The following is a 19,355-nucleotide window of genomic DNA, read 5'->3' as shown; positions in this document are numbered from 1 at the left end:
TCTGTCCCTCTCTCTCTCCCTGTCTCTCTCTCTCTCTCTCTCTCCCTGTCCCTCTCTCTCTCCCTGTCCCTCTCTCTCACTCTCCCTGTCCCTCTCTCTCTCTCCGTGTCCCTCTCCCTCTCTCTCTGTCCCTCTCTCCCTCGCTCCCTGTCCCTCCCTCTCTCTCTCCCTGTCCCTCTCGCTCTCTGTCCCTCTCTCTCTCCCTGTCCCTCAATCTCTCTCCCTGTCCCTCTCTCTCTCGCTCCCTGTCCCTCACTCTCTCTCCCTTTCCCACTCTCTCTCTCTCTGACCCTCTCTCTCTCTCCCTTTCCCACTCTCTCTCTCTCTGACCCTCTCTCTTTCAGTCCCTCCCTCACTCTCTCCTGTTCCTCTCTCTCTCTCTCTCTCTCCCTGTCCCTCATTCTCTCCCTGTCCCTCTCTCTCTCCCTGTCCCCCTCTCTCTCTCCCTGTCCCTCTCTCTCTCCCTGTACCCCTCTCTCTCTCACTGTGCCTCTCTGTCTCTCCCTGTCCCTCTCTTTCCCTGTCCCACTCTCTCTCTGTGTCCCTCTCTCTCTCTCTCCCTGTCGCTCTCTCTCTCCCTGTCCCTCTCTCTCCCTGTCCCTCTCTCTCTCTCCCTGTCCCTCTCTCTCTCCCTGTCCCTCTCTCTCTCTCCATGTACCTCTATCTCTCCCTCTGTCCCTCCCTCTTACTCTCCCTATCCCTCTCCATCTCTCCCAGTCCCTCACTCTCTCCCTGTCCCTCTCTCTCTCTCTCTCTCCCTGTCCCTCTCTCTCTCTCTGTGTCCCTCTCTCTCTCTCCCTGTCCCTCTCTCTCCCTCTCCCTGTCCCTCTCTCTCTCTCAAAGTCCCTCTCTCTTTCTCTCTGTCCCTCCCTCTCTCTCTCCGTGTCCCTCACTCTCTCTCTCTCCCTGTCCCTCTCGCTCTCTGTCCCTCTCTCTCTCCCTGTCCCTCAATCTCTCTCTCTGTCCCTCTCTCTCTCCCTGTCCCTCTCTCTCTCTCTCCCTGTCCCTCTCTCTCTCTCCCTGTCCCTCTCCCTCTCTCCCTTTCCCTCTCTCTCTCTCTCTGACCCTCTCTCTCTTTCAGTCCCTCCCTCACTCTCTCCTGTTCCTCTCTCTCTCTCTCTCTCCCTGTCCCTCATTCTCTCCCAGTCCCTCTCTCTCTCCCTGTCCCCCCCTCTCTCTCTCTATCCCCATCTCTCTGTCCCTCTCTCTCTGTCACCCCCTCTCTGCCCCCCTCTCTTTCTGCCCCCACTCTCTCTCTATCCCTCTCTCTCTGTCCCTCTCTCTCTGTTCCCCCTCTCTCTCTGTCCCCCTCTCTCTCTGTCCCCCTCTCTCTCTCCCCCGCCTCTTTGTCCCCCTCTATGTCCCATCTCTCTCTGTCCCTCTCTCTCTGTCCCCCTCTCTCTCTGTCCCCCCTCTCTCTAACCCCCTCTATCTCTCCCTCTCTCTGTCACCCTCTCTCTGTCGCCATCTCTCTGCCCCCTCTCTCTCTGTCCCCCTCTCTCTCTGACTCCCTCTCTCTGTCCCCTCTCTCTTTGTCCCCTCTCTCTCTGACCCTTCACTCATTATGTCCTCCCCTATTTCTCTCTCTCCCTCCCTCACCTTATCTCTCCCTTCCCTCTCTCTCTCCCTCTCTCTCTCCCTGCTGCTTCGCTCTCTCTCCATCTTCTCTCACTCTCGATCCCCCGACCTTGGTCTTTCTCTGCCCATTGCCATCCGTTTCTCTCTGACTGAATATCTCTCCCTCCTGTGCCGCACTTTCTCTCTCTCTGACTCACTCTGTCTCCCTGGTCCTTCCCTCTCCCTCTGACCCAGAGACTGGGGGTTGGTGGTGAGGCTGCGTGTGGGTGGGGGGGGGTGGTGGGGGGTGGTGGTGAAATGATCGAGAGATGTGGGAAGTAGTCGGTGGGGAATATGGGGTAGAGAAGGAATTGCGGGAGGGAGACAGAGACGGCAGGGGAGAGAGAGAGAGTGAGGGTGAGGGGGAGAGAGAAGAATGGAGGCAGGTGGAGAAGCTCATGTTGGGGGTGTGAGAGACAGAGGTGAAGAGTGAGGCAGAAAGAATAGTGGAGGCAGGTGGAGAAACCGGGGTTGGGGGGGATGTATGAGAGGGTACGAGATAGAGTGAAAGGGAGAGGTGGTGAGAAAGAGAGAGTGTGCAGAAAGAGATAGAGAGGGAAAGAATTGAGGGGGGAAAGTGGAGGAGAGGTAATGGGGAGGCCAGGTTGGAGTGGGTGGGACAGAGGGAGTTAAACCCAGCTCCTGAGCTCAGTGGTCGGTCCCGTTCCCTTCCCTGAGGACCAGGACTTGGGGCTAAGTCTGTCTCTCTCCAGCTCAGTTTCTCCAACACAAAGACACACAACAACATCGGTCACTCTGCTGCTCGGCACGCTTTAATCAACATTTTTATTGGTTACAAATGGAAGTGATGGATACAGTCAGTGGGATGGTGCCTTTTCTCACTGGCCCCTGAGTTGTGAGAAACATTGAAATGTTTCCCTGTAACCGCCCTGGGGGATAAGGATGGACAAACCAGCGCTACCCTCTGTCTGTTACCATAGCGACAGGCTACTCCATCGCTGAAATACTGAACTGAAATGAGAAAATCCCGGATGGTGTGATTAATGAGGGAATTTGATTGATGGATGGATTTGGGTGAAGGGGTATTTCAGCACATTCTTCAGCTGCTGCCTGAACTTAGTCTGGGTCACGGCGTAAATCACGGTGTTTGTGCAGCAACTGAGGAGCTGCAGCATGAAGCCCAATTCCTGCACAAAGTGATCGAGATTCACAGACCGATACCCCATCCACCTCATCCGTCTCCATATAGAATACAGCATTAACGTTGACCATAACAGGATAAAATTGGCCGAGATCACAAACAGTAAAATGATGGATTTTTCTCGGTTTCTCATTTCAGTGTCAGACTGAGCGTCCCCATTGGTGTGAGCGCGGAGTCTCCTGCGGGCTCTGCTGGTCACTAAAATGTGTCTGACGGTGAGAACATTGAGCAGCAGAATCAGGAGAAATGGGACACACGGGGTTAGACTGTGGTGGAGGAGCTCGATTGTGATGCAGACAATGGAGGATCGAAAAGTGCCTGTTACCTCACAAAACCAGGGATTGTTCCACAGCCAATACCGAGCCGTGAGCATAAAATACCAGGGAATGTTCTTTAAACAGCTCAGCACAGTCACTGCTCCCAGAACCACAGCCGCCGTTTTCTCACTGCAATATTTACTTTTCAGCTTCTGGCAACAAATGGCCACAAACCGATCAAAGGTGAAAGTGACGGTGAACCAGACAGAGCAGTCAGTGGCTGCACAAAGCAGGACGGTGTGGATATTACACACGGGGACAGAGTCCTTCAGGAAATAAAACTGTTCTTCATAAACAATGGGAATGTGTCTCAGGATCAGGTCGAGGATAATGACCAGGAGATCCGCCGCTGCCATGGCCCCCAGGTAACGTCTGACACTTGGAGACAATCCACAATCTTTATAAAGCAGGACGTAGATGGTCACTACGTTAACTGTGAGGAAGCAAATCAAACCCATTATCCATCAGCCTGGAGGCAAAGGGACCCGTTTGATTGGGGACCCAGTGAGATTTTCAAATGTGTCCCTGTATTCAGGGATTTATTAAAATAATTGGAGATGGAATAACAAATGGGAAGGTTGGAATTACTGACAAAAATGTGTCATAAACCACAAGAAACCCTCCCTCCCCAAACACACAGAGACACATTCATAAAGACAGATGGTTTCTAGAACATTCCCACACAGTCGATCACTCGAGAGCAGACACAGGTCACTGCTTCCCAGTTCCTAATGCGGAAGGTGGAAATGTTGCTGTCCTGAAGGATTCTCTCCCAGTTTCCTGAAGACAAACGGAGTTTGGGAATTTCAGTATTTTGGTCTAAATTCTGGGCGATCCTGTGTCGGGAAGTAATGTAAATGCAGGGAAAACGTATTCACCCCTTTAACTGCCTGAGGGGCCTTCGGAACAGTCTCCTTCTCCCTGGAACGGGATCTCTTCCCTCGGGATCTTATCGTTTGTTCAATTCACTGACGTCCGGCTGTTCACAAACAATGTCAGGGACAGAACGTGCCAGGGAATGTCAGTTATAGAATGCCAGGGACAGAACGTTCCGGGGAATGTCAGTTATAGAATGTCAGGGACAGAACGTTCCAGGGAATGTCAGTTATAGAATGTCAGGGACAGAACGTTCCGGGGAATGTCAGTTATAGAATGTCAGGGACAGAACGTTCTGGGGAATGTCAGTTGTAGAATGTCAGGGACAGAACGTTCCAGGGAATGTCATTTATAGAATGTCAGGGACAGAACGTTCTGGGGAATGTCAGTTATAGAATGTCAAGGACAGAACGTTCTGGGGAATGTCAGTTATAGAATGTCGGGGACAGAATGTTCCGGGGAACTCCTTGACCTGCCCATCACCTTCCCCCCCTACCCACCCCACCAACATGATATCCTGTGCCTGGACACACTGTAACATTAATGGGGTGAGTGACGGAGGATACAATCACAGGAATGGGAACTAAAGGCATTGCCAGATCAGCTGAAAGGGTGAGATATACCACATTCTCAATCCACCTCACAGAACCAGCCCAGACACCATACACCCAGAGGAGATATCTGTTCACCGTGGAACACTGTACAGACCAGGCCAGTGTCCTTCTCAGTACAACCCAGCAATCTGTCCAGATTCATCCATTACACTGGTCAATACAATCCAGCAATCTGTCCAGAGGGGAACAATGCACAGACCACAGCAGTGCATTGATCTGTAAACCCGGACTAGATATCTGTCCAGCACGAGGAGCTGTGCAGACCACAGCAGTGCAGTATCTATAAACCTCAACCAGAATGACTGACCAGCACAGCGAACTGTGCAGTGATCACCCGTGAATTAATTTGCAAACCTGGAGCAGTTACCCTCTAAGTGAGAAGGACTGTGTACCCCACCCTACTGCATTGATCTGTAAACCAGGAGCTGTTACCCTCCCAGCATGTTGGACTGTGTACCCCACCCCAGTGCATTGCTCTTTAACACTGCGTTAGATCACTGCCCAGTGTGGGGAAACTTGCAGCCCGCGCTGAAAGTGACAGGATGTGCAGCTCCATATCTGCATTGTGCCCTGACAAGGGTGTGCTGTGGGTGTGAACATCACTGCCAGAGAGAGATGGCGGGGGAATCAGTTTAAATATCACCACATGGGACGGGTTTGGGAAGTAGACAGAGAGGGGGAGACTGAGAGACAGTGTCATGGAAGGATGTGTTCCCAGGTTTCAGAATGCTGAAATATAGACACTTCGATAACATCCTGTAACATGAGCCTGTCTTCCCAGGAAAGATGGGGAAAAGGGATATTGGTGTGAGGTCAGATGATGGAGAGTTTTGGATGAGCATTTGTTCTACAGCTTTGTAATGGAGTCCTTCATGGCTGGAGGTACACACCATCACCCAGATGCCCCTGGATATTCTGTGATGCCTGACACTGGTGCCCAATGGGCACATGATTAATCTTTCTCAGGTTGGAGCGGCCCTGCCCAGTTTACCCTGAGCATGGCAGATAAGGGACAATTACACCACGGTTTGTCAACAGGGGCACTGAGGTCCTGGTGGATGGGCTAGTACAGAGCGGGACCATTCTCTTCCCAGAGGAGGCCAAACCACCAGACCCATCGCGCATGGTCTGAATTCACCACACAGTTCAGTGCAGTATCTGGGGTCTGAAGAAATGTCCAGCAATACAGGACAAGCATCAATAACCTTCCCCACGCTGTCAGGATAAGGGTCACCGTATTCTCTCTGCTCCCTCACAATCACTGTACATCTCTTATAGCACCGACCCCTGAACAAGGCTCATGGTTCACCACTCTCACTGTCGCATGCTGCACCTTCTCTCTCTGTCTCTGTCTCCGTCTCTCTCTCTCTCTCTCTCCCTCTCTCTTCCCCCCTCCCTCCACTTCACCCCCACACTAATAACACTGCATGGATGCAACACTGTGGACTGACTCCCTCTGGACACCTCACCATGACCCCCTCCCCACCTACACTAACACTAACAGAAGGAGAGAGAGTGCAATAGGCCAATCCTTCTCAGGCAGATTACATTTTCTCCCTCTCTGAGTTGAATCACACAGTAATGTCATCCTCTCCCAAACTGGACCATGTGAGGTCTCCTTGTACATTGTCCAAACTGTGTCTCCATCACATTCCCTGTTCCATGTAGGTGCATCATTGCTGCTGTCATACACAGAGCCATACCCTTCACAGAAAATGGTCTCTGTCAACTTGAAGATATATTTATATGTCCCTCCTTCATTAAAAAATAAAAATGTTTAATTTATTCAGAATACCTGTGTTAAACTGAATGCAATTTTTAAAGAAATATAGAAATTGCTGGAAAAGTCGGCAAGTCTCTCAGGACCCAGATGCTGGATAGTTGTACCAGCATCCACCACTTCCTCTGGCAGCTCATTCCATACACACACCACCCTCTGTGTGAAATGTTGCCCTTTAGGCCTCCTCAAAACCTTTCCCCTCTCACTTTCCACCAATGCCCTCTAGATTTGGACGCCCCTAACCTGGGGAAAAAACCCTGACTGCTCACCCTATCCATGACCATTCTGATTTTATAAACCTTAACTGCTGCGAAATGTAACTCCAATCAACACGGATGGATGTACTTTCACTCATTCTGGACCTAAATTCTGAAATGCAATATTGATACCGCTTCCTTCTCCATCAAGTCACAATTTTAAATCCATTTTAATCAGTTTGTTCAGATGTATCCTGAGACACTTCTGTGGGCTTTACACCTGGACCTTTGTGCCCGGAGGTAGGGACGAGCATCACTCAGCAATACCCATAAAGCTGTAACATTATTCTCCTGTGTGTTTGTTCATCAGACTGTCCTTACATGCTGGGACATACCTCTGCAACAGGCAGGACTTGAATCCAGGCCTTCTAGTCCAGAGCTAGGAACACTACCACACAAGTACGGGAATTGGAATCAAATCCAGACCTCTGGCTCAGAGACAGGGACAATACCCACTACACTACCATATCCAGATTTTGGGTCATATTTTAGTGCCCACGTTTAGCTCAGTGTGGATTTATTATAATCAGGTTACCATTACTGAACCACGCAAAACACTTTGTATTGTTAAGCAAACGCAAGATATTTGTCTCAACTGTAGGATATTGAGTGTACCTGCTGTGCCATCAAAATTAACTATAAAAATCTTTAATTGCTATTATCTGTAGTCTACAATATTAAGGAAAGAAATCCTGCAGACACACTCTGCCCAATGAAGGGTCTCAAATAGACATTTATTACTGAACACCAGAGACAAAGGAAGAGCTTAATTTCTTAGCCCAAAACACCGATCACACTTACCCAAAGGGAAATATTGATTATATAATTGCAATACTCAAACAGTTTGCCATTCATCTTTCCATCATAGTTTGAGTAACATTGTTCTGGATCATAAACGTGTTGTTTTAGCAGATTAAAGAAACTAGCATGACTTGTTCCTAAAACTGACCCTGACCCAGTCTGAGACCAATATCATCGGCCATATCACCAACCTGGTTACATTTAACATTTGTCGTGAGCAGTGAAGGAGTGGGACTAGAAAAGGAAACAGTGACCCAAAAAGTCGGGGAACTATAGACGGGTGAGCCTGATGTCAGTGGTGGGTAAGTTGTTGGAGGGGATTCTGAGGGACACGATTTACATACATTTGGGAAGGCAAGGGCTGATTGGGGTAGACAACGTGTCTTTCTGTATGAGAAATCATGTCTCATTAATTTGGTTAAGTTTTTTGAAGAGATGACAAAGAAGATTGATGAAGGCAGTTTGGTGGACATTGTCTATATGGACTACAGCAAGGTGTTCATTTAAAGAACAAAGACCAAAGAAAATTTACAGCCCAGGAACAGGCCCTTCGCCCTCCAAGCCTGAGCCGATCCAAATGTACTGTCTAAATCTGTCGGTCAATTCCTAAGCATCTGTCTTCCTCTGCTCCCCACCTACTCATGCATCTGTCCAGACGCATCTTAAATGAATCTACCGTGCCTGCCTCCACCACCTCTGCGAGCAACGTGTTCCAAATGCCCACCACCCTCTGTGTGAAGTACTTACCGCGTGTATCCTCCTTAAACTTTCCACCTCTCACTTTGAAAGCACGACCTCTCGTTATTGAATCCTTCAACCTGGGTAAAAGTTGGTCTCTATCCACCCTAGCTATATCCTTCATGATTTTGAAAACGTTAATCAGGTCCCCCCCCCCCCCCAATCTCCTTTTATCTAGTGAAAATAAACCTAACCTACTCAGCCTGCCTTCATAGCTAGTATTTCATTCTGATTGATAGACAGATTAGTAAGTTTCAGTCACATAAGATACAGAGGAAGCTAGTCACAAATGGCGTGAAGGAAGAGGGATATTTTTCAGCCTGGAGGCTTGTGAGCAGCAGTGTGCTGCAAGAATCAGTACTAAGTTCACTGCATTTCATCATTTATGTAAAGGATTTAGATGTGAATATTGGGGCAATAGTTAGTAAGTATACAGATGACATCAGAAAGATGGTGTAGTAGATTATCTCAGAGTACAACAAGACCGCATTTAGTAGGACAAAGAGGCAAGGAGTGACAGATGAAGTTTAATTTAGATAAATATGAATCTTTGCATTTTGGGAAGGCAAATCAGGGCAGACATTATATACTTCATGGTCAGGTCCTAGGGCATGTTGTGATACAAAGGGGCATAGGGCTGCAGGTTCATTGTTCCTTGAACGTGGAGTCGCAGGTAGACAGTGTAGTGCAGAACTCATTTGGCACATTTGCCTTAATCAGTCAGAGCATTGAGTATAGGAGTTGTGGTGGTATGTTGCATCTGTACAGTATGTTGGTGAGGCCGCTTAAAGAATACTGTGTACAACTCGCTTTTCTGCAGAAATGACTTACACGGATGTTCCAGGACTTGAGGTTTGAGCTTTTGGGAGAGGCTGCTTAGGTTGAGGTGTTTCCCCCTGGAGTGTCAGAGGCTGCAGGGTGACATTATAGAGGTTTACAAAACCATCAGGGGCATGGATCTTCTGAACAGCCACGTTCTGCTCCCAAGGATAGGGAAGTGCAGTACAAGAGGGCAGAGGTTGAAGGTGAGAGGGTGAATGATTTAGAAGGTACCTGAAGATAAATGTTTCACACAGAGAGTGGTGTGTACAGAAAGTGCTGTCAGAGGAAGTGCTGAAGGCGGTTTCAATCACACATTTAAAAAGTATCTGAAAGAAGAGGGATATTGGCCAAATGCTGGCAAATGGGACCAGATCGGATTTGATATCTGATCGGAGTGAACAGATTGGACTAACGGGTCTGCTTTCGTTCTGCATGACTCTCTGATTCTATGAGAGGGATGATGAAAAATTCTGTAAAGTCCTTTCAAGTCGTACTTCTCTTCTCTGGAAGTTTATCATGCCTCTATGTTTACATTGATTGAAAGCTGCATTAGTTAAATATTTGACAAAGAAGTGAGTAATGGATAATGGGATACAGACAGGAAAGTGGGGCTGAGACCCCAACCTGATCAGCCACAATCTTACTGCCTGGTGGAGAAGGCTCAAAGTATCTAATGACCCACTCCTGTTCCTCACTCCCATGTTCCTGTGTTCCATTCAGCCCCTCAAACTGCTAGACAGGAACAGTTGGAGGGCACTTGCTCCGATAACCTGGTGCACAGAAACAGAGGAGACCATTCAATCCCTCAAGAATGTCACACCCGCTTTGAGGTGATTTGGGAAATGTAATTGGAAAATCCAGGCTGGGTATGAAAGAGGCCCCTCATCTCTCTTTAGAAAGCTTCCCCTACCTGCAGCTTGAGCTCCATTTGTTGGTCATGTTGTAGACCCAGATTCACTGAGCAAACAGCCCACATACCTCACCCAGAGATGGCTCACAAAATCATCTAATCTCCCTGACTGCAATATGCAATATCAGAGCATTCATAAAAATAACACCCACTAACTTTCCAATAACAGAAGAGGAGAACATCAGAAACAGGGGCATGTCGTTCACTCCCCAAACCTGCCTTGCCCTTCACTAAGATCATGGCTGATCTGCTTCTGGCCTCAAATCCTCTTTCATACCCAATTCTTCATAGCCCTCACCTCTCTGACAGGTCAATATCCATCTACCTCCTCTTCAAATACTTTCAGTCATCCAGCTCTCCGAACACTCTTGAGAAGTGAAATCCTGACATTCAATACCACCTGTTTGAAGATAACACGTGCTGCTCCGATATCATGGTTTATTGATGTGAATAAAAGAGGTTGAGGCAAGGTTCCCGGTAAAAATGACCGACCCTGATATCAAGACAATGGTTGACTTCTGTTGACATCACGGAGCTGAACCGAATGGGAATCAGAGTAAACTCTCCAGTGTTTGGAGTCAAACATGGCACAAAGGAAGATGTTCATCATCTCAGTCCTGGGTAACCTCTGTGGGAGATCCTCAGTGGAGCTTCCTCTTCACAAACATCATTAGCTGCTTCATGAATGTCTCCCTACCCTCACCCGCCCCACCATAAGATCAGAAGTGGGAATGGTCACTGAACATTCAACAATGTTCAGAACGTTTTGTCCCCCGTCAGCTCCTGAACTGCTCTGTGTCCATGTGCAGCAAGATCCAGGCTCCATTCAGGCGTGTGCTGTTAAAGTATCAGTAACATTCATGTAACAACACTGCCTGACACTGCACATTGCCACAGTAAAAAAAGAGTTCATTCATCTAACGCTGGTTTCACGGGAATATGAGGAAGCCATTCAGCCCATTGACATTATTGGAGAAGAACAGGGATAGCCCATTCAGTGCCTCCAGCTTATTACTCAGGAAGAGAAGGAGTCTAGTGTGATGGACCACACCAGAGCCCCTCGAAAATATTTGACAGCAACATCCTAGACCTTTATGTTTTCTTATTTGAAAGGAAATGAAAAGTGTCTGTCCCAGAGTCAATGTGACGGGTCAGACTCCTCGGTGGGAAGGAAAATACCATCTATTTCAACATGAAAGAAGAAATAACACCACAGAAAGAGGAATTTAGAATAACGTAATTCTATTGGACAGCATAACAGAATAAGAGATCGAGGAACTATTACTAATGAACTGTTCCAATATATGGAAATCCCATAAACACAGCCCTTGGCAAAAAGAAATATTCAGACACAGAATGTCACAAACTTTTCTCCAATCCAGGAATTAAAAACAGCATCAAGAGAAAATTCAGAGAGAGTAGCAGCCAGGAGACATTCACTGAAGCTTCCAACTCTGTGGAGACCCCAATAGTTTCTGATGTTACTGAGAAACCAAAATCTAGAGATCCTAACCTGTGAGAGCTGGCCGCACCCATTCAGGCTGCATTAAAATAAACCCAAGGCCTCCCTAGCTGTTACTCAAGTGGTCTTAACTAACCAGCTTGGTAACGATCGTTCAATCTCTCTTAAAAGAAACCCGGACAAAATAACCTCTTAAAGCTGCAGCATTGTCACACTTGTCACTACATCGACCTGTCAAACAGAAACCAGGGATAACCCAGTCAGGCCTTTGGCCCTGCCCAATTGGACAAGGAAGAAGCCAGTCAGTCCCTTGAGTCACTTATACAGGAACAGCAGGAAGCCATTCCCACCTCAATGCACTTACACGGGGGCAGAATGAGGAAATTGATGCTGATTCCTGATGAATGGCTTATGCCCAATACGTCGATTCTCCTGCTTCAAGGATGCTGTCTGACCCGCTGTGCTTTTCCAGCAATCGACTCTCTACTCTTATCTCCAGCATCGGCAGTCTTAAGTGTTTCCTGAATGATGCTCTAACATGATGAACAAGTGGGGCAGAGGCTGCACAAACAGACTGTTCCACGTTGTTCCTCGTGGCTCCGTTGCTCATGATACACATGTGGGACTTTAACATGGTTTTCTAGTGGTGAGCAGGGAAGCCATATGTCTTGTGCGAAGTCTCAAGAAAGCATCTTTCTTCTCTGAGAAGACAGACTGGTGTTCTCTATGTAGAGTGGAAGCTAATGGGAATGGCTACCTGTTTTAGATGGAAGGGATTGTGAGCAACCTGATATTCAGTATAGGGTTCACACGCCGACTGCACAATAACATGGGGAGAGTTAAGTTAGGCATATAAACTATTAGGAAGGTCACGTTAGACTAATGTATCGATGCTCTAAGTTCAAATAATGCTGATCATGTTCATGTTGACCTTGTCTAGTGCATGTCCTGTGCAGTGTATCCTGTGTGCCTTACTCTGTCTAAGTCTATTTCCACCCTATCATCTGTCTGGCCATGCTTACTATGATGTTCCTCCACTGCTCATAAATAAAGTGTTTCCCTGTACTGAGGTACACGTGGCAATAAATCAAATCAATCAATCCTGGGTAAAGTATGGAACTTCTACCCCTGTCATTGTCTCTTTTGGAAATAAGTGATCGCTGCCACTCCTCGTGTTTCAGCATCATAATTTCTTCGTCTCTCACATCTCTACAGATTAAACACTCAGCTTATTCACGCTATCCCCATGTTACCATCACCCGTGTCTGTGGTAAGGAGATCATTCCTTACCAAGGAGATCAAATCTGTAGAGAGTGCCCCAAATGCTCTCTCAGCAAGGCTCGACAACAGCCGGAAGATGGCTTTACTTATGTACTCGGATCATCTTTCAATGAAGCACAGCATACCATTGACTTCACCCATTACTTACAAAGGGTTTGATTCAGACCGGTCAGCATAAAATTGTGAGTGGGAGATCATGCTTGCCAAATTTCTTAGAGTCTTTTGGTGAAGTGACCAAGAAGGTTAATGAGGGCAGAGCAGTAAAAGTAGTCTCTATGGATTTCAGTAAGGCCTTTGATAAGTTTCCACACGGCAGGCTGCTCAGGAAGGTTCAATCACGCAGAATACTGGGGGAACTGGCCAATTGGATTCACAGTTGGGTTGATGGTAGGAAACCTGTTAGACTGGAGGTTGGGTCCATAGCTTTTTGTTAACTATGATTTGGATGAGAATATACGAGGCATGATTAATAAGTTTGCAGATGACACTAAGATAAATGGCAGCATGATCAGTGAGGACGTTTATCAGAAATTGCAGCAGGATCTTAATCAGGTGGGGAAGTGGGCTGAGAAATGGCAAATGGAATTTAATATGGAAGTGTGAGGTCTTGCAGTTTGGAATCTCAAATCAATGTAGGAGTTTCACAGTGAATGGGCGGGCCTTTAGGGGTGTAGGGGGCAGCGAGACCTTAGAATTAAGGTGCACGGTTCCCTGAGAGTGGAGTCACAGGTAGGCAGGGCAGTGAAGAAGGCTTTTGACACACTGGCCTTCGTCAGGCAGAGTATTGAGTATAGAAGTTGGGAAGTTACACAGGACTTTGGTAAGGCCGCACTTGGAGGATTGTGTTCAGTTTTGTCACCTTGTTATAGGGAGGATATAATGTAATTAGAAAGAGTGCAGAAGAAATTTACAAGGACATTGCCAGGACCCAATGGTCCGAGTTATAGGGAGAGGTTGGACAAGCTTTGACCTTTTCTTTAGAGTGTAGGAGACTGAGGGAGTCCTAATAGAGCGGTATAAGATCATGAGGGATATGGATAGGGTGAATGCTCTCAGTCTTTTCCAAAGTTTAGTGAATCAAGGACGAGAGGGGATCAGTTTAAGGTTAAAGGGGAAGGAATAAAAGGGAACCTGAGGGACCCCTTATTTACATAAATGGCTGGTACGTGGATGAGCTGCCAGAAGATGTGGCTGAGGGGGATGTATTAACAATGTTTCAAAAGCATTTGGATAAATATGTGGATAGGAAAGGACTAGAAGGATATGGGACAACTGCAGGGAAATGCGGTTAGTGTGAATGGACATTTACAAGGAGGAGTCGAACCTCTTTGCTAATTAAAACCAAACACCCAGAAAAGCTCGCCTCACCTCGTAATCTGTTAACATATGAGTGACACAGATCTCCTACATTCCACTATTTAAACAAAAATTAGCAAGTTAGTTTCTTAACTTTAATAGTGAACACTAAACAAAAACTATTCGCAAATACAAGCCCCTCTTTTCTTACCTACTTCCTATCTGACTCCAACTCTGTAAAAAATATGCTGTTCCAACAACCCACATATTAAACGTTACAATCTCAAGACCACACAGTCTCTATCTCCCCGCTGTGTTCACTCTTTCAACTGCTGATCTCCCTGGGTCATGTTTTTTTTATTGCAAGTAGGTTTACATGAACATGTGTCTTTGATAGAGAGTGTTTGAGATGGTCAGTTAGCACTCCTGCTCTGCAGCAGTTACTCTGCTGTTGGATGGCAGTGACTCTCCCTCTATTTTCAAAATGCTGGCTTTATTTACTTCCCATGATACAATAATTCTCATAATTTGATTGATTTCCAGGTGTACGAACAATGATATTCAAATTCCATTGGCTTCGGATATTCTGAGCATTATTTAAAGTCTTTGATTGCATTTGAATTGCTATCAAAACAGCAACCAAAACTCAGGCTTCCATTTCCCAGCTAATTGTTACATTTGGAACAGTCTGACCTTTAGCTGGCATCTGTGGCTGTACTTTCGATTCAGCAAAACCCGTCCTATCTTAAAGTGAACAGACATTGATGAGCTTCCAGGCAGTAACATACTCCGGGCTATCTGTTATTCTGTATACTAACCTCCTTGAACCCCTCGATTAGATTCCAGGCCGTAACTCACTCTGTGCTATCTGTTATTCTGTATATAACCCACGCTGAACACCTCGATTCGATTCCAGGCTGTAACTCACTCCGGGGTATCTGTTATTCTGCAGATAAACCACCCTGAACCCCTCAATTAGATTCCAGGCTGTAAATCACTCCGGGGTGTCTGCTGTTCTGTATATAAACCACCCTGAACCCCACGATTAGATTCCAGGCTGTAACTCACTTCGGGCTATCTGTTATTCTGTATATAATCCACCCTGAACACCTCTATTCGATTCCAGGCTGTAACTCACTGCTTGCTATCTGTTATTCTGTATATAACCCACCGTGAACCCCTCGATTCGATTCGAGGCTGTAACCCACTCCGGGCTATCAGTTATTCTATATATAAACCACCATGAACCCCGCGATTAGATTCCAGGCAGTAATTTCCTGTCAGGGTTGAAAGGGAAGGCTGGTAGTTATTGGGAATTCTGGCTGACTAAAGAAATTGAGGGTTTGGTTCAGAAAAAGAAGGAAGTATCTCTCAGGTATAGACAGGATAGATCGAGTGAATCCTTAGAAGAGTATAAAGGAAGTTGGAGTACACTTAAGAGGGAAATCAGGAAAACCAAACGCGGACATGAGATTGCTTTGGCAAATAGAATTAAGGAGAATCCAAAGAACTTTTACAAATATATTAAGGACAAAGGGTAATTAGGGAGAGAATAGGGCCCCGCTAAGATCAGTAAGGCGGCCTTTGTGTGGAGCCACAGAAAATGGGGGAGATTTTAAATGAATATTTTGCATCAGTATTTACTGTGGAAAAGTATATGGAAGATATAAAATGTAGGGAAATAGATGGTGACACCTTACAAAATGTCGATATTACAGAGGAGGAAGTGCTGGATGTCGTGAAATGGTTAAAGGTGGATAAATCCCCAGGAGCTGATCAGGTGGACCCGAGAACTCTGTGGGAAGCTAGCGAAGTGATTGCTGGGCCTCTTGCTGAGATATTTGTATCATCGATAGTCACAGGTGAGATGCTGGAAGACTGGAATTTGGCAAACGTGGTGCCACTGTTTAAGAAGGGCGGTAAAGACAAGCCAGGGAACTATAGACCAGAATTGCATGCAATATTCCAAGAGTGACCTAACCAATGTCCTGTATAGCCACAACATGACCTCCCAACTCCTGTACTCGAAACTCTGAACCTGACCTCGGCGGTGGGCAAGTTTTTGGAGGGAATCCTGAGGGACAGGATGCACATGAAGTTGGAAAGGCAAGGACTGATTCGAGATAGCCAACATGGCTTTGTGCGTGGGAAATCATGTCTCACAAACTTGATTGAGTGTTTTGAAGAAGTAACAAAGAAGATTGATGATGTCAGTGCAGCAGATGTGATCCATATGAATTTCAGTAAGGCATTCGACAAGGTTCCCCATGGGACACTGATTAGCAAGGTTAGATCTCATGGAATACAGGGAGAAGTAGCCATTTCGATACAGAACTGACTCAAAGGTAGAAGACAGAGGGTGGTGGTGGAGGATCGTTTTTCAGACTGGAGGCCTGTGACCAGTGGAGTGCCACAAGGATCAGTTTTGGGCCCTCTACTTTTTGTCATATATATAAATGATTTGGATGCAAGCATAAGAGGTACAGTTAGTAAGTTGGCGATGACACCAAAATTGCAGGTGTAGTGGACAGCGAAGAGGGTTTCCACAGATTACAACAGGATCTGGACCAGATGGGCCAATGGGCTGAGAAGTGACAGATTGAGTTTAATAGAGATAAATGTGAGGTACTGCATTTTGGGAAAGCAAATCTTAGTAGGACTTCTACATTTAATGGTAAGGTCCTAGGGCGTGTTGCTGCACAAAGAGACCTTGAAGCGCAGGTTCATAGTTCCTTGAGAGTGGAGTCGTGGGTAGATAGGATCGTGAAGAAGGCGTTTGGTATGCTTTCCTTTATTGGTCAGAGTATCGAGTACAGGAGTTGGGAGGTCATGTTGTGGCTATACAGGACATTGGTTAGGTCACTCTTGGAATATTGCATGCAATTCTGGTCTCCCTACTATCGGAAAGATGTTGTGAAACTTGAAAGGGTTCAGAAAAGATTTACAAGAATGTTGCCAGGGTTGGAGGGTTTGAGCTACAGGGAGAGGCTGAACAGTCTGGGACTGTTTTCCCGGGTATGTCGGACGCTGAGGGGTGACCTTATCGAGGTTTACCCTGGGATAAGGGAGTCCAGAACTAGAGGGCATAGGTTTAGTTTGAGAGGGGAATGATATGATCGAGACCTAAGGGACAACTTTTTCACGCAGAAGGTGGGATGTGTATAGCGTGAGCTGCCAGAGGAAGTGGTGGAGGCTGGTACAATTGCAACTTTTAAGAGGAATTTGGAAGATTATGTGAATAGGAAGGGTTTGGAGGGATATGGGCTGGGTGCTGGCAGGTGGAACTAGATTGGGTTAGGATATCTGGTCGGCATTGACAGGTTGGACCGAAGGGTCTGTTTCCATGCTGTACATCTCGATGATTCTGTAACTCTATAACTCACTCCGGGCTCCCTGTTATTCTGCATATAAACCACACTGAAACCCTCGATTAGATTCCAGTCTGTAACACACTCTGGGGTATCTGTTATTGTACACAAAATCATCCCGAATCCCCTTGATAAAATTCCAATCTGTAACTGACTTCCAATTTTAAGGGACTCTGTACATTAGCCACCTCAATCCTTTGATTAGATTCCAGTCTGTATCACACTCCTGGGTATCTGTTAGTTTATATATTAACCATCCAATCCAAACCCTGTTAAAATTGCCCAAGGTATTCAGGGATGTGTAGGTGAGGTGCATTAATCAGGTGTATATGTGGAGAAAGCGGTCTGGATGGGTTATTCTTCTGTGGTCAGTGTGGTCTTGTTGGGCTGAAGGGCTTGTTTCCCCACGGTCAGGATTATATGAATCACCCGGAACCCTCTCGATTAGACTCCAACGTGTAACTCACTTCCATGTACATGTGACTGGCATGTTTCAAAACCACCCCAAAACCTTCAATACTATTCCATTTCGATAAACACGAGGCGCTGCATTTTGGGAAAGCAAATTTCAGCAGGATTTATACACTTAATGGTCAGGTCCGAGGGAGAGTTGCTGAACAAAGAGACTTTGAACTGCAGGTTCGTAGCTCCGTGAGAGTAGAGTGGCAGGTGGATAAAATAATGAAGGCAGCATTTGGTATGCTTTCCTTCATTGGTCAGTGTTTTGAGTATCGGCATTGAGAGGTCATGTTGTGGCTGGACTGGACATGGGTTAGGCCACTGTTGGAATATGACGTGCAATTCTGGTCTCCTTCCTATTGGAAGGATGTTGTGAAACTTGGAAGGGTTCAGAAAAGATTTACAAGGAGGTTGCCAGGGTTAGAGGATTTGAGCTACAGGGAGAGGCTGAATAGGCTGGGGCTGTTTTCCCTGGAGCATCAGAGGCTGAGGGATGACCTTATTGAGTTTTATAAAATCATGACGGGCATGGATAGGCTAACTAGACAAAGCCTTTTCCTTGGGGTGGGGAGTCCAGAACTAGAGGGCATAGGTTTAGTTTTAGAGGTAATATGAAAGAGACCTAAGGGGCAACTTGTTCACTCAGAGTACATGAATGGAATGAACTGTCAGAGGAAATGGTGGAAGCTGGTACAATTGCATCATTTAAAATGCAGTTCGATGGGTATATGAATGGGAAGATTTGGAGGGAGATGGGCCAAGTGTTTGAAAAAGAGTCTAGAGTAGGTTAGGATATCTGGTCGGCATAGATGTGTTGGACCAAAGGGTCTGTTTCCATGCTGTACATATCTATGACTGTATGACTCCGCGATTTTGTGACTCACTACATATTATCGGTTATTCTGTATGTAAACCACCTCAAACCTCTCGATTAGATTCCACTCTGTCTCTCACTCCTGGGTATCTCTTATGCTGTATGTAAACCCTAAACCCCTCTATTAGATTCCAGTCTGGAACTCACTCCTGGGGATCTGTTATTGGATCTGTGAAGTGATCCTTGTTGGATGTTAGACCGAAGACAAGATAAACTAAATGGTCAAACGTTACATTTGGAGGGGGAACACAGAAAGCTGCTGGTTCATTTCTGTCCTGTTACATATCTACAAGTTTCAGATTGGGGCTGAATTTCTGTCACAATGGGGAAAGTCTCAAAAGCTGTTTACTGCCCTGCATGAATGCATCATCATAACATGAATTATCTTGCAAGATAGGAAATGGGTCAGCTCCTGGAAGGTGTCTGTATCTCTGTGTGTGTAATTCTATGTGTCTGTGATTCTGTGTGCATGTTCAATGTTTTATATATTTTCAAACTGTACTCATGTTGCCAGTCTCTCTTGCTTTTCCTTATTTATAAACTCAATGTCATCGTTTTGCTGATATGAAATGGTGGCTGTGGACAAATCTAAAATGTCTGCCTGACCGATTTGTGTCAGGAATACTTTCAGCAAGGGAGAGGGGGCAACGTGTCAAAAGCCATTTCCATTCATTGATGCTAGCAGAGATAGGAAATGGAGAAAGCTCTTTGAAGGTGGTTA

The sequence above is a fragment of the Chiloscyllium punctatum genome, chromosome 13 (genome assembly GCF_047496795.1).
Source record: "Chiloscyllium punctatum isolate Juve2018m chromosome 13, sChiPun1.3, whole genome shotgun sequence".
NCBI classification, from domain to species: Eukaryota; Metazoa; Chordata; class Chondrichthyes; order Orectolobiformes; family Hemiscylliidae; genus Chiloscyllium; species Chiloscyllium punctatum.
The sequence above is the reverse complement of the archived record's forward strand: the minus strand, read 5'-3'. Positions refer to the sequence as shown.